General features: G+C 35.4%; 1 long non-coding RNA gene across 1 annotated transcript in view; it reads left to right on the plus strand.

The window, feature by feature from the left end:
- Positions 1-7,122: 7,122 nt before the first annotated feature.
- LOC123658350 overlaps positions 7,123-14,874 on the plus strand; it is a 55,147-nt gene continuing 47,395 nt past the window's right edge. The window contains exon 1 of the long non-coding RNA XR_006743861.1: positions 7,123-7,134. This is a non-coding gene — a long non-coding RNA (uncharacterized LOC123658350). The remainder of the gene's footprint in view (positions 7,135-14,874) is intronic.

Here is a 14,874-nt window from a genome sequence, read left to right on the forward strand (position 1 = left end):
ACCCACTACTGGGCATAGGCCTCGTTCCCCATGTTGGGGAAGAATCAGAGTTTAATCCACCATGCTGCTCCAATGCAGGTTGGTGGATATATTCGTGTTCTTAACGTGCTCTCCGAGGCACGATGGGGAGACCCACAAGGATTGCACAAAAACCCAGACGGTAACGGTAAACGCCTGTATGGCCAATACAAATGTTTGTCATGTGCGGGGATCGAACTCGCAACCGCCAACACAACAGGCACAATCCATGGCTGTGACCGTTATGCTAGCGCGGCAGTACTAATATTGTTTTGTTTAATATGTGCAATTTTTTTTTTTTGTTTTATTTATACTAATATTATAAAGCTGAAGAATTGTTGTTTGTTTGAACGCGCTAATCTTAGAAGCTACTGGTCCGATTTGAATTTTATTTTTACTGTTAGATAGCCCATTTATTGAGGAAGGCTTATAGGCTAGTACTAATGAAAAATGTTTCAAAATCGAGTTTTTTTTCAAGTAACTATTCAACGCGGAGGAAGTCGCGTGTAGTAGCTAGTTTATATTAAAAGACATCCAAGTTACATCAGCTCACTGATATTATGCTGTTTTTGTGTTATGCTATTGGTAGTAAAATCTCCTGAAACAATCAATAATAGACTTTAAGTTCTAATCACTAATAGGTATTACGAGAAACTTCATTTTCTTACACTGCAATTTCATGTAAATTTTTATGTGTAGTTATTAATATCTGTTTATTACTAGTGTATGACGTAACAGATAGAAACTTCATTTATTTTTATATTTGTGTTAAGCACGACTATTTTTAATATAAACACGACCGCAGAGCGTTGATATAAGTTATAAATTAAAAATACGTGACCCCGTTAGCTCGCCGGGTGGAAAAACTTATGCTATGAACAAAATTAACGCTGTGGTCGAGTAACATGTTCATCCAAATGTTTCAACTGCAGTTGTAAGTTTGTACGTGATATTTCGGAAAATACGTTATAGATATAGAACTTCTTATGCATTTACGCCGCGTTGGCGCAACGGTTACAGCCGCCTGTTACATTGTGCCTGTTGCGTTGGCGGTTGCGGGTTCGATCCCCGCACATGACAAACATTTGTATTGGCCATACAAGTGTTTGCTGTGGTCTGGGTGTTTGTGCAGTCCTTGTGGGTCTCCCCATCGTGCCTCGGAGAGCATCAAGCCGTCGGTCCCGGTTGTTATCATGTACATCTGATAGAGATCGTTACTCGTAGTAGGGAATATATCCGCCAACTAGCATTGTAGCAGCGTGTTGGATTAAGCTCTGATCCTTCTCCTACATGGGGAAAGAGGCCTATGCCCAGTAGTGGGATATTGCAAGCTGAAGCGATGCATTTATACAAAAGTTTTCTGTATTATTTCTATGCATGTTCTATTTAGTAAAGAGTATATTACACTGAACAAAAAAATTACAAAGTTTATACTTAAAATAGTACATTAGATAAAAACACTACAGAATAATATTATGTACATTAATTTGTGTCTTGATTGATTGATTATGTACGGTTCAGCCGCACATACATATCGCCCGATCAGCAGTTTACGTTAGTTGCACGATTCATTAGCTAAATACATCAGTTCACGTTCACATATCATCATCGTACAGCGCGTTCGTGAGCTCATAATAGCAATTAATTATTAGCAAATATATTTATATTTTAACATTTATTTTTATATCTTTTATCTACCATAATCAGCAGCAGCAACTCAGGTGTAACATACAGATTAACTCTGTAACAATAAACTGCTGGACATAGGCCTTTTTGGCTATGTAAGAGAAGAGCCATACTAACCCACGTGTGATAGTGGTGGATATATTCTCTACTTTAAGTAACTTTCACAATCAGGTGTTGGATAATAACATAATAAATATGTCTATCTCCTTTAGCAGAATCACACCTGTTTCATGTTACTTTTCTGAATTATATTTCTATGAAATACACAACATTTGAGTTGACGAAACTTCCAAGATAACTAAATACACACAAATTACTTACTAAGACAGGAGCCGACAGTAAATATTACGTTCGCGTTCCTCTTGTTTTGTTTCTGTCACCGGTTCCACTTGGCCACACAAACTGGTACATGCTGCCCAAACAGCCCTTTAAGTAACGACAGGAGTAACTTTTGTAAACATATGCCTCATTGTGGTTGGAGATCATTTTGGAAATTTACCAAAATTATAAACGGCACGTTTAATGCTAAAAATTTTATGTTAGTTAAGAGTCACAAAATTGTTACGTCGCAGTCCACTGCTGGACATAGGACTCCTCCAGTTCGCGCCAAATATCCCGGTTTTCCGTAATCCTAATCTAACCTAAAATGATATTATACATATTTGAGACTAGCTATGCCCGCGACTTCGTCCGCGTGGAATTTGACTAAATAGTTATTGTTCAGTTCGCAGAGTTGTAAAATTAAAGTAGCCTAAGTTACTCCTTACTACATCAGCTATCTGCCAGTGAATGTCCCGTTAAAATCGGTCCAGCCGTTTTAAAGATTAGCCGAAACAAACAGACAGACAGACAAAAATTATAAAATATTTTATTTTGGTATATGTACCGTGTTATACGAGTACATACATATGAATTGAATATATAAAAGTGGTTATATTATTATTACAAACAGGCACTCCAATTTTATTTATTTGTATAGATTTCATGATATCAAAAATAACGATGGCATGGTTTTATTTAAATACGATTATTGCATTTTTTTTTTTGACTGATTTTGAAGTTCTTCTACATTCTCTCAAAGCAAACATTTTTATTGTGTAATAAAACTGCTCCTTAATATCAAAATCACTTCTTTTTTCGCAGTTTCACTTCACTAAGCCTTCACATAGAATGTCCCTACTTTCTTGTTTATTTATTATGTATAAGACAATAAAATTATATGAAATTTGTACATTTGACTTAAATATTTTTCCTGTTTTTTAAAGAAAAACCTTCAATATGGGGTTCAGCAGCGGTAACTAATTTAAATTCACTTCAAAGAGTCCAAAATAAAATAATTAAAATTCTATTCCATTATCACCACCTAACTCCTACAAAAACCTTATACGAAAAAACCAAATTATTAAATATTAGACAGCTATATATTTATTATACTTGTATTCTTATCAAAAACATTACAACTAACTCGATTCAAACTAATATACAACTAAAGAAAAAAACAATGTCACATAATTTGAGAAATAAGAACAAACTTGAGCTTATCAGCGTACGCACTAATTACGGTAAAAAAACCATATTGTTCGAAGGAGCACAGCTGTTCAATAGATTGCCGGCCGATATTAAAGAATGCGATAACGTGAATACATTTAAAAATAAGCTTAAGAAATATGTATGTACACACTGTAACTTCTAATACTCTAGAGGTAACTTTACTTTATTGTGTTATTATTTTTAACTTTGTATCTCATTATAAGTGGACTGTGAGTTCTTATGAGAAATAAATTTCTTTAAACCGAATATCCTCTAAGTACCCCTTAACCGTATCTCAAACAGTACAATAAGTAAGAAACTTGTTATGAAATCCATAAATTTTTAGCTCCAAAACTTTTTCATTAAACATTAAGTTCGTAACTTAACAGCAGCCGTGAGTAAAAACAAATATCTGTCAACACTTGACAATAATAAGTTACATTATTCAGTTATAGCACAACTGCAATAGAATAAGGCGGTGTGGGTTCGACTCCCTGGCGAGATGCCAGCGTATATTGGACCAATTTCCAAGTTGGCACGGCACGCTCGTAAATACAGAAGCATCGCTTGACATCCTATGTTTAAATACCCGATCCTACTTTTTTAGTTATGTCGAACTGAAATAGACGGAAATTGTTCTATTCTACATAGTACCAACTATAGTGGTAATATTTTATCAAAGTCAAAAGTAACTTCATTCAAATAGACTTTATTTAAAAACACCTTCTTCAGTAAAATCTTTCATGAATTACAGCGTCACTAAACCTTATTCTTCCCGTGTGGCTACGGCATTAAAGAATATAGCCACCCTCTCTCTTCCCGTGGGTGTCGTAAGAGGCGACTAAGGTATAACACAGTTCCACTACCACCTTGGAACTGAAAAAGCCGACCGATGGCAGGGTCTTCAGTGCGACAAAGCCAGCCCTGCGGTCATCAACCCGCCTGCCCAGCGTGATGACTATGGGCAACACACACGAGTTCACGCCATTTTTGGCGCGAACTTGTTGAGGCCAATATCCAGCAGTGGACTGCAATAGGCTGAAATTATGAAGTCCGATATCTGTTCATCACATGTTCTGTTTGTCACATTGTTAAGATGTTTCCAAAGAACAAATTAGCTTGGAATTTACATACTCATATTTTTCTTAAGTAAGACTACTTCTATACGACAATATTTCATTAAAAAGGCTCTAAAAGAGTATCTGCAGGTTAGCGTGCCAGTTATCTTCAGTAGTAACTACTCGTATGATCGAAGCTGGTGAGAATAACTGACAGGATACGTGGAACTGATAAGATGAATAATTGACAGGTGGAGATGAAATGTCTCTTTAATTGACAATTTAATTACATACCCGAAATAATTGTTGTAAAAGAATTTTCAAACAAAGTGATTTGAGTTTTATGAAAGGCAGAAAATATGGTTCATAACGTATACTAGGTACATGAAACCGTAACAAGTTTGATGTAAATAATAAAGTTGTTGAAAGTCACCCGGTGTTTTATCTGTAACATAATGTTTCCAAGAGTAATGTTATAGAAGCAGCTTTGTGTGTTTATCATAATAAGTAACAAAAGGACGCCTGCGGCGGCGCTGCAACCTTCAAAATGTTTCTGTCTTGGTGTTAGGGTTGACGCTACGTAAACTAACTAAAATTACATGTTTCTTTTGTTTTATAAAACACGTGAGCAAAAATATTTTTAAAATATCGTGAGAATGATAAGAGTTTAATTTTTGTAATTTTTTCTAGACTAAAAATTTTATATAAATTAGTACAAGCAATAAAGTATCAGTGTTGCCAGCGCCAGTTTAGTACACCTGTAAATAAAAAGAGCTTGTAAAACTTACGGAACGTGACACTGACATTTAGCTTAGCCTTTTTTGTGTATTTTTTTTTTTGTGAAATGTTCTCCAGAAGCTATTGCTGAGTTTCGCATGGCAGTTTTTTTATCTTTTTACTAGCAACATTCGTATTTTAAAGTTTATCTGGTAGCCCTGGTGGATATTAACGGCTTCACTAAGCGTAGGTGGTTTTATTATTTAGGCATGAGACCAGTAACTTTGCCACAGACCTTTTCAAAACATTATTAATTTTAAACGCCTTTTTAACGAGCGCACCTGCCTTAGAGTAGATTTTGTCTTATAAATCTTGACCGCTAAGTTTTATACTAGTAGTACTTACAATTCTAAATTATTAAAATTGAACGAGACCAACAGATGTACGAAAGTCATTTCTGCCCACCTTATTCACATTTATAAGTCTTTTGATGGCGAAGTTGATGCTAATTTAGATTCATGCTAAAGTTTTCGATCTTAAGTGTCCACTTTGTGGTACAGTGTGATGAATGAGGGCTGGGATTTTTTTAAAACACCTTTCAAGCAATTGAATAGAAATGAAACAGCGCGTAGATGCTCCATTACTCGCTCCAGAAGACTATAATAACACTAGCGGAATTAAATTTTTAGAACTCCTGATAATTTCTATACCAAGTATAACGATCCTAATTAGATGTTTCTGATGGGAAAAATTACTGAAACCATCTGGTTTAGGCTTGGGTCAAACTCCGAGACCAGAAAATAATTTTTGTGTTAGCATAAGTATCTGCTACAGACGGGAATCACACAAGTGACTGTCACCACTTATAGAAACTATGACATTCCTTCAACAGGGCTGTTATTTGAAACAATGTATCTATAGTTTTGCGTTGTGGGCTTGATTCAAATTGACATTTTTAAAGTCAAGTTCGAGTTCGCTTCTTTAAAAACTCAGCGACGTATCATATTTATAAAATCATTACACGCAGCTGTAGGTCAAGTTTTCAGACGACACTCCGTGCAGAGCTCTGAAGAGGCGTTCAAGAAGTCGAGGACGGTCTGAGAGGTTGCTGTTCAGATTAAAGTATTCTGAGCACGCCTCCCGTGTAATCATTCGAAATATTTGCATGTTTCGTATTTAGCGGAGTTAAAAACAGACGCGTTCGATGTTTTATGGTTTGTGGTTGAGATAATACACAGCCCCGTTGTGACACTTGTGCTGGATTTCTGTTTCAGGCAGGACGCATTGCTCGAAAACTTTTGTATGATTTTTTATTCGGTATGACCGCATGATAAATATCGGCTTTCGATTAAATTAAAAATCATCAAAATCGGTACAGCCAATAAAAAGTTATGCGGGTTTTCGAGGGTTCCCCTCGATTTCTCTGGGATCCCATCATCAGATCCTAATTTTGTTATCATTGTACCACACTTAAGATATCTCCTTTCCAACAAAAAAATATCGAAATCAGTTCATAAACGACGAAGCTATCACGGAACATACATATATAGACGGTCGAATTGAGTAACCTCCTCCTTTTTTGGAGTCGGTTAAATGAATTACTTTTCGAAACGTTTAAAGTTACTTTTAGTTCAAGCGTCATTAACCAATACAACGTAATATAACTACGCAGTGAATTTCCAAACTCTCAAATATATTGCGTGTCGCAGTGAGCAAGATTTAGGAATGAGGCTTGCTTTTATGCGAGTTAATTGTGTGTTAAGATATGGTCAGCCTTCCGCTTGACCGATATCTATATAAGTCTAAGTATTAAGTGCAAGTTAGTCGCTGGAATGAAGGAGTAACGTTGGGTTACTCAGAGCCCTGTGTTAGTATGCTGTTCACGGTTTGATTTACTTGGTTAGTAGCGAGAGAGTCATTCTTCATCTATTCATTCATTCATTTATACTTTTATTATACAACCAGGTATACGTTATATTAATTTACAAAATAAATTAGAATAGTTTCCAAGGTAAAATAATTACAAAATAAATTTGAAGCTGTACAAAATTTCGCTCTAAATATAAATCAACAATTTACATATAATATACTTAAGAGCACATTTTGGAAAGCTCTTGGAGAGCAGGTTGACGATATAATAATCGAGGCATGGTTGCGGAGGCCGCAAGTGACTAACTTTGTTGGCTAAATTAGTTTACTCGCCGCATCCAGCCTGAAGAACTCATTTAGTGTAACGGTCACATAACACTAGGTTATTAAGGCATTTTCTAAATATTTAGTGTGTATTTACGTAGTAGATACGTCACGCAATTTCACTTGATAAGGTGGTATTATATTTTAGCTTTAAGTTGACTGACAGCCTCTCTCAAACAGGAAAAATTATCTGTGTGTGTTAATATATTTTTTAAACAATTAGGTCAGCAAACAATTGTACGGCTGCAACACCAGAAGCATCGCGTAGCACCCCTTACGTCTAATTCCTCCCAGAAGCTCTGGTCACCTTACTCACCAGCTGTGATCTTCTGTAAGGTCGAGGTACATCCCCAGTCGGGCTGCTCCCTATTTTGAGTAGGGTATGTCCCGCTGTGCCCTACCTCATTTTAATATTTATTCTTTTTTTTATTGTGTTTATTGTGTTAAGGAAATACACAGAGAATTTAGAAAGTCTCAAACGGATTATTTTTCGTGCAATAATGTATAATAGATTAGTAATCGTGCAAACGTAGCAATCTGCAGTCGCGTGTCGCAGCTGAATTGCACATTTTTTTTAAACTTATTTCCTAAGACGACATAAAATATGAAGTTCTAAAATTTCAGTAGAGTAAAATTTTGTTGAAGCAACATTTGAATGTTAAAATTGAATTTATTTTAAAGTGCAATTCCGCGAAGCTTAAATATGAAACCACGGCTGCGGCGCCTGAAAAGCTCCCTCAGTGAAGCTATTTTGTAACCCAAAATTGTATACGATTTTTTTTAAAATAGTTATTCACATGTTTCGAACTGGTCATGCTTTAGTGCTTCATCCAACAGTTTTACCGTTGCTGTAAACTGTAGAAACGTTTAATAATAATAATAATAATACACTTTATTGTAGACCAAAAACAGAAATAATACATAGCAATGAAAGCTAAATATTCACAATATATTCATTAGGTACAAAGGGCGGCCTTATCGCTAAAAAGCGATCTCTTCCAGGCAATCTTATAGCAAAGGAATGGTGTAGCGTCAGCATAGGTGTACAAGTTAGAACAAATTTATAATAAATATTCAAATAATTAATGTTTAATAAGGTATTTTAACTAACATAAATAAAGATAACATAAATATATGTAAGATATTACGTACTCATTTTTAAATTTATCTTAGAAAGACAATCGCCATACAAATTAGTGAAAACAAGAAATAGGTCCATACACGGTGTAATAAGCCACTACACTAATATGTACACTACGATGGAATACGTACTAAGACATCATCATTTCAGCTTATCGCAGTCCACTGCTGGACGTAGGCCTCCACAAGTTCACGACAAAAATAGCGTGAACTCATGTGTTTTGCCCATAGTCACCACGATGGGCAGGCGGGTTGGTGATTGCAGGGCTGGCTTTGTCGCACCTAAGACGCTCCTGCCCGTCTTCGTTCTGTTTTTTAAAGCCAGTAAGTTCAATGGGTAACCTGCTATCGATCGGTTGGCTTTCTTAGTTCCAAGGTGGTAGTGGAACTGTGTTATCCCTTAGTCGCCTCTTACAACACCCGCGTACACGTGTCTTGGCACGTACTAAACTACTAAATACTTATAGTGTATAGTGTGTACACTATGATAGAATATTAGATAATTTCGCTACAAAATTAGTGAGATGAATTACGAGAAACCAAGGAAAAAGGTGAGTTACAAACGTTTAACCAATTACTTTCGCATTCATAGGGTCAGACTTGTTACAATGTAGCCATGAAACATCAGAACGTTGGATTTTATAATTAATCACAAAAGAGGCACATCCGGCTGCGGTGAGGGCCTTGTTTACATAATGCGATCTCATCTACCCTCGAGCCCTCAGGCCCTCCGCCCTCAGAGCTAGGTTCGGACGAGACCGCGCATATTTTATTTGAGTTCTTTTATTCACGCTCCTAAACTGTTTATTCTTTGGAATTTATTTAGAGCAATGCCTTTGTGGTCTGGTTTTAATTGGTGTTTGCTGTCTCTTAAGCGGGCAGTAAAGAAATAAATAAATATCTACACAATACACACACGGTCGTCTGTTCCTAAAGTAAGCAACTCAATGCCTGTGTTAAAGGTAACAGCCAACTGGTATATAGCTACATATTTTTTTTTTTCGATAAACATACTGATAAATAATACATATATAAATAAATATTTATATTACACCCAGACTCGGGGTGGGAATCGAACCCACAACCCTCGGAGCAGAAAGCAGGGTCACTACAAACTGCGCCAACGGGCTAGTCAAAGCAGTGGTATGAGGTCAATTGTTATTAATAATAGCTATTACCCGCAACACCATTTGCCATAAAATTATGAAGAGTTATGTGAGACCTTATAATTTAGTTACCCTGTGCTGTCTCATAAGGGTTGTGCTTTATTGTGGGAGAAAAAGTAGATAATGCCATTCTCTGATATATAAATTACTAATTATATTATTATAATTAGTAAAGGTTTTTATCCTGTAAGTAAGTAAAAATAGAGTAAGCGACTGTATTAGAATAAATAATAGTCTTGTTCTGCTCCAGACTGGCTATGCAACTGATGTCGAATAACATTCATTTAAATGTTCATTATTTTTTAGTTGCAGTAAGATGGTTTAGTTAAATATTTAAATGCGCTCAGCACCGGTTCGTAACAGGAGCTCAGGTGTTCGGTTAACGTACGTTTTCTGAGACATATTTAAAGCTCTATCTTTTCTGGGATGTAAATAAAATCCTTGTAAATAATTGCTTGTGTTGCATGAAACGTTTGTACTTATATTCGTATATATGTGTTTGCGTGACATAAAGCTCCTCTGTATAATCCAATTAAAATTTCCTTATTCAAGGCTTCAAGAGCACTTTCATCATATTATAAATTTTATAATTACATTAGTAATTAATGGATTGAATATAGATGATATTTTGTACTATAGTGAATATTTCAGTGTGTCTGGGTGTGTCTGTTTTTTTTTTTTGAAGTGGTACTTCTTTATTACCGTTGTGTATTGAAACTCGATGGAACGAAAATACATCACAATAAATGAAGAATGATGAATTATGTTTTGTCTGAGTTCATTTGATATATGCTAATAAAATTTTGATGACTATATAAAAGAAGGTTATATACATTTTGACTATTTTAACAGTATCGAAATGAAACTTCTTTAGAATCTATTTTTTTTACCCAGAGGAAATCCCTAACGGATGCCTACAGCCCGGGGGAGCTGGAGGGTATGTCCAAGTCGCGCGGGCTAAACCTCTGGGGTGTTCCTTCGACACGCCTGGGCGGAATCACGGGGACGCAGTTGCACTTCCGCGATACCGCTAGCGATTGCCTTAAAAGCTCGACGCGATTCATAACTCCTGAGAGGCTCTCTCGAACACAAAGGTCGCCTCCCTCCTCAGGACCGTGCAATGAGGACATATCCCCCGATCTATCGCCCAAATCTATATAAGTTTTTAGAATATTAGATTTTAGAATCTATATAAGATTTTAGATTAACATGGTTACTTCTATCACTAAAACTATTCATAAGCGGGATATTTACCATGTTTTTTATTTAAATTTGCGGAGCTCGATATGTCTTGTTCGAGAAATTCGTGAACAGTTCGAGAGCCTCGTGTATCCTTGTTATATCGGAGACTATCTAAAAAATATCTTATTCGCGAAATATTTTTTTAGATTCACTATTACGTACTAAAATTAAATTTCATTAGAATATATTTTAGTTTAATTATCTGCTATTATTTTAATTACACTTCAACACTTTTCTCAAAGCTTAAATATTAACGTTAAGGGATTTTCATCCCCCTTAGTAAGTAATTTATTATAAAATAATATATTAATTAAGAATTTTATAATTTTCAACCATTCTCTGCTATTTACGAGTTAGTTTTAAAGTTATAACAATTTCGTAATAAGATTTAAATTCATTCTAAATTTAGTTTTTGCTTCTGTCGGGCGTTCACCTAAGTTTCGTATTTCGCTTGTAATCCCCAGTGAGATGTTCGCTCTCAAAGCTTTATAATTATGACAAACGTCTAAAAAGATTCTAATAAGAGATAAATAAATCATAGTTAAATGAAGAACCAATTTTAATTAATAAATTTCAATCCTAATTTATAAAGTTTTAGATTGTTATCTGACATTTAACTATATCAAACTGCTTCATTCCCGCACGTGACAAACATTTGTATTGGCCCATCATGTGTTTGCCGTGGTCTGGGTGTTTGTGCAGTCCTTGTGGATCTCCCCACCGTACCTCGTGCACCTTAAGCCGTCGGTCCCTGTTGTTATCATGTTCACCTGATAGCGATCGTTACTTATAGTAGGGAATATATCCGTCAACCCGCACTGGAGCAGCGTGGTGGATTAAGCTCTGATCCTTCTCCTACATGGGGAAAGAGGCCTATGCCATATCACATGAAGCGTATAAACAACTACAAGTTAAGTTCAAATTCCAATTTATTTGTCAGATATCTTTAATAAGATACGTATATCACTGACGAGATATTTTATCATTACTTCTGACATAAATATTTTTATGTCTATTACAGCTGTTTATATATGTCTGTGCGTTTGTGTTTGTGTTAATATGTGTTGTTTGGACTCTCAAAATGTTATCTTACTGGGGCTGTTGAGTTTCAGGCATTGTACGAGTCTCTATCTGTATAAATAAAAATAAATGTTGCTAAACGCATTACTCAAAAATGACGTGACCGATTCGGCAATTTTTTTTGTATATTCCTTAAGGCCGACGGAAGATTTTAATATCAAAAAAATTAAAAAATAATCGAAATAAATAAAAATCCATTAACTTTTGACAGAACGAAGTCTGTCCGGGCAGCTAGTTATTCTGTAAACAACTTCAGCGTAATTTGTTTTATCTTTCCGAAAGCTTCCACAATTTGTATAGATGTTGATTTACAAACAGTCAGGTGAATAAAACAAAATGGAAACAGAGCGAAGAGATAATTTTATTGTTGCATCTCACGTCAGAGAATGAATTGTTTGGAAGTTAGATGAAACCATTATTTCTGTTATCGCCGCGAATTTCATTCATATTCAAATTCGAAATGGCTCTTATAAGAACTTCATATTCCATTTTGAAACTCATTTGATTTACACATTTTCTTTTAAGTCTTTGTTTTGTTTTCAATTATTTTTAATCTGTAGTATTTGAATGTGAAAAATATACGAAAAAGGAAAAGAAATCGCTGTGAAAAAGTTACATAAGATCACCTTAATGCAATAAATATTACAATGTCTTTAGTATTTAATTATTTGTTTTTACTATTATGTGGTAGATCGTCATGTTATAACTTCATTATTATTCAAGTCGTTTTCTATTTAGAGATGTTAATTTTGTACCATTTGATAAGCAATTTGATATCAATTGTCAAACGCGTAATTTTGTTAATCACAATTAATCGTATATATGATGGCGTTTTTGTCGTATAATGACGAATCTAGTCGCAACTGTTACGTTGTGTATATTTTAACATTCTAGAGATATAATACAAAAATGTTTTAATATTAAAAAAAAAAACCTGACATTCTAGAGATATAATACAAAAATGTTTTAATATTAAACCTGTAAAAATTTCCATAAAAAAATTTAACATCCACACGATTTTACAGTCTAACGCTATTCAGCTTTTTTTAATCTGTACAAATGACTAACAATTCCTGCAACTATCACAGTTCTATTCGAACGTAATACATTTTTACCTGGCTATTACAAAATCGTTTATATACCCCGGCCGCCGGGTACGGTATTAAATGGCTTGTTTTACAGCCCCACCGCATTTATATCTCCCGGCGCTGCTCGCAAAACTTGTAATGGAATTGTCGAGAGTAGCCGACGAGTTCCCGTTTATTAACAGCGCGGGTTAGAGCATAACTTTGAAGTGCTGCCGCTTTTTCATGCTTACCCAGTTTAAGAGTTTTATTTCTATACTGTGTGGCTACGGTACTAAAGAATATAGCCACCCCCTCTCTTCCCTTGGGTGTCGTAAGAGGCGACTAAGGGATAACACAGTTCCGCTACCACCTTGGAACTTAAAAAGCCGACCGGTGGCGGGATAACCATCCAACTGCTGGCTTTGAAATACACAGGCTGAAGACGGGCAGCAGCGTCTTCGGTGCGACAAAGCCAGCCCTGCGGTCACCAACCCGCCTGCCCAGCGTGGTACTATGGTCAAAACACATGAGTTCACGTTATTTTTGGCGTAAACTTGTGGAGGCCTATGTCCAGCAGTGGACTGTATAGGCTGTAATGATGATTTTTTGTTCGAAGACAAATACAATTATTTGACATTTTTGTAAATACAGAAATCTCATTAAATCGTTTCATTCACGAAGTCAAATGGAAACTCAATAACTATTAATAGTATTTTCAATATTAACGAAGCTTAAACTGTTGAAAGCGATTGTGCGGGATTAAACAAAAATTAAAATACATCGGCGCAATTATCACGGGATCGCGGATGACGGGCGGACTAATTGGACCCCGCGGGATTGTACCGTCGACGTGCTGAGATTCGGGTTGGGAACGAGATTTATTCCGAGATTTGTAAATGTCTGACGGATTATGTTTTGTGCGAAGATTAATATTGAAGTAAGATTAGATGTTACGTGGTAGATTTTACATTTTTGAATGAATTTTGAAGTGGAACTTCTTAACGCACGCTGGAATCGGGGAATAAGCTGGTGAATGCGTGACGAGAGCGTTACGAAAAGTGTGAACGGAAGTTGAGAGGGAGATATAAGTTAGATTAAGTAAGATTTGAAAATAAGGCGTTATAATTTTAATATAGATTACCTAATGTAACCATTTTTGTGTTTCTTGTATACTAGCATTCCGCCCTGGCTTCGCACGGATATTTAACGAGAATTTCAAAATAATTTATTCCCTAATTTTTCTGAAAACATAATATAGGCTACGTCACCCGCGGATAGTGTAACTTTCCAACAGTGAAAGTATTTCAAATCTGTTCAGTAGTTTCGGAGCCTATTCAATGCAAACAAACAAATAATCAAATCTTTCCTCTTTATAATATTAGTATTGACTAGCTAGGCCGGCAAACGTTGTTCTATTTTGCGAATTCTCAAATACATGCAGTATCAATGATACTTATATTTCCGATTCTTTAATAGTTTACTACGCGGTTGTCTTAATTATTAAAAAAATTAAAAAAAAACCGAATCGATTCAGCCATTATCGAGTTTTGCACTTATCAAACACATTGAGCGATTCGTTTAATTTATCTAGTTACTCGGTAAGTACAAGATTTTCTTCAGTCTTACAACTTTAAAATACAAGTCTTTCTCGTCCAGTTCAAACAGACGTCCAAGTTGAAGCGTTAAGTATAGATATTTCGAGCTGCCTCACGCTCAGTTTGACCCAGATAACAGGTACCATGCAAACAGACAAAGAACTTTCTTACGCTCGATTTAAACTATAACAACTTTTAATTTAGTTAAAATAAAGAAAAAAAGATAAATAGTTATTGTAATAAAACCTATGAATATGACAAGCGACCTCTAATAACTAGGAGCCTCGCAAACTTTAGTTTTATTGATGAAATATAATGCGATGTAACGTGTAGTTTCATTAATAATTAAAATGTATGCGTTAAAAGTTTATATCGGTGTGGT

Source organism: Melitaea cinxia, chromosome 12 (assembly GCF_905220565.1).
Source record: "Melitaea cinxia chromosome 12, ilMelCinx1.1, whole genome shotgun sequence".
Taxonomy (NCBI): Eukaryota; Metazoa; Arthropoda; class Insecta; order Lepidoptera; family Nymphalidae; genus Melitaea; species Melitaea cinxia.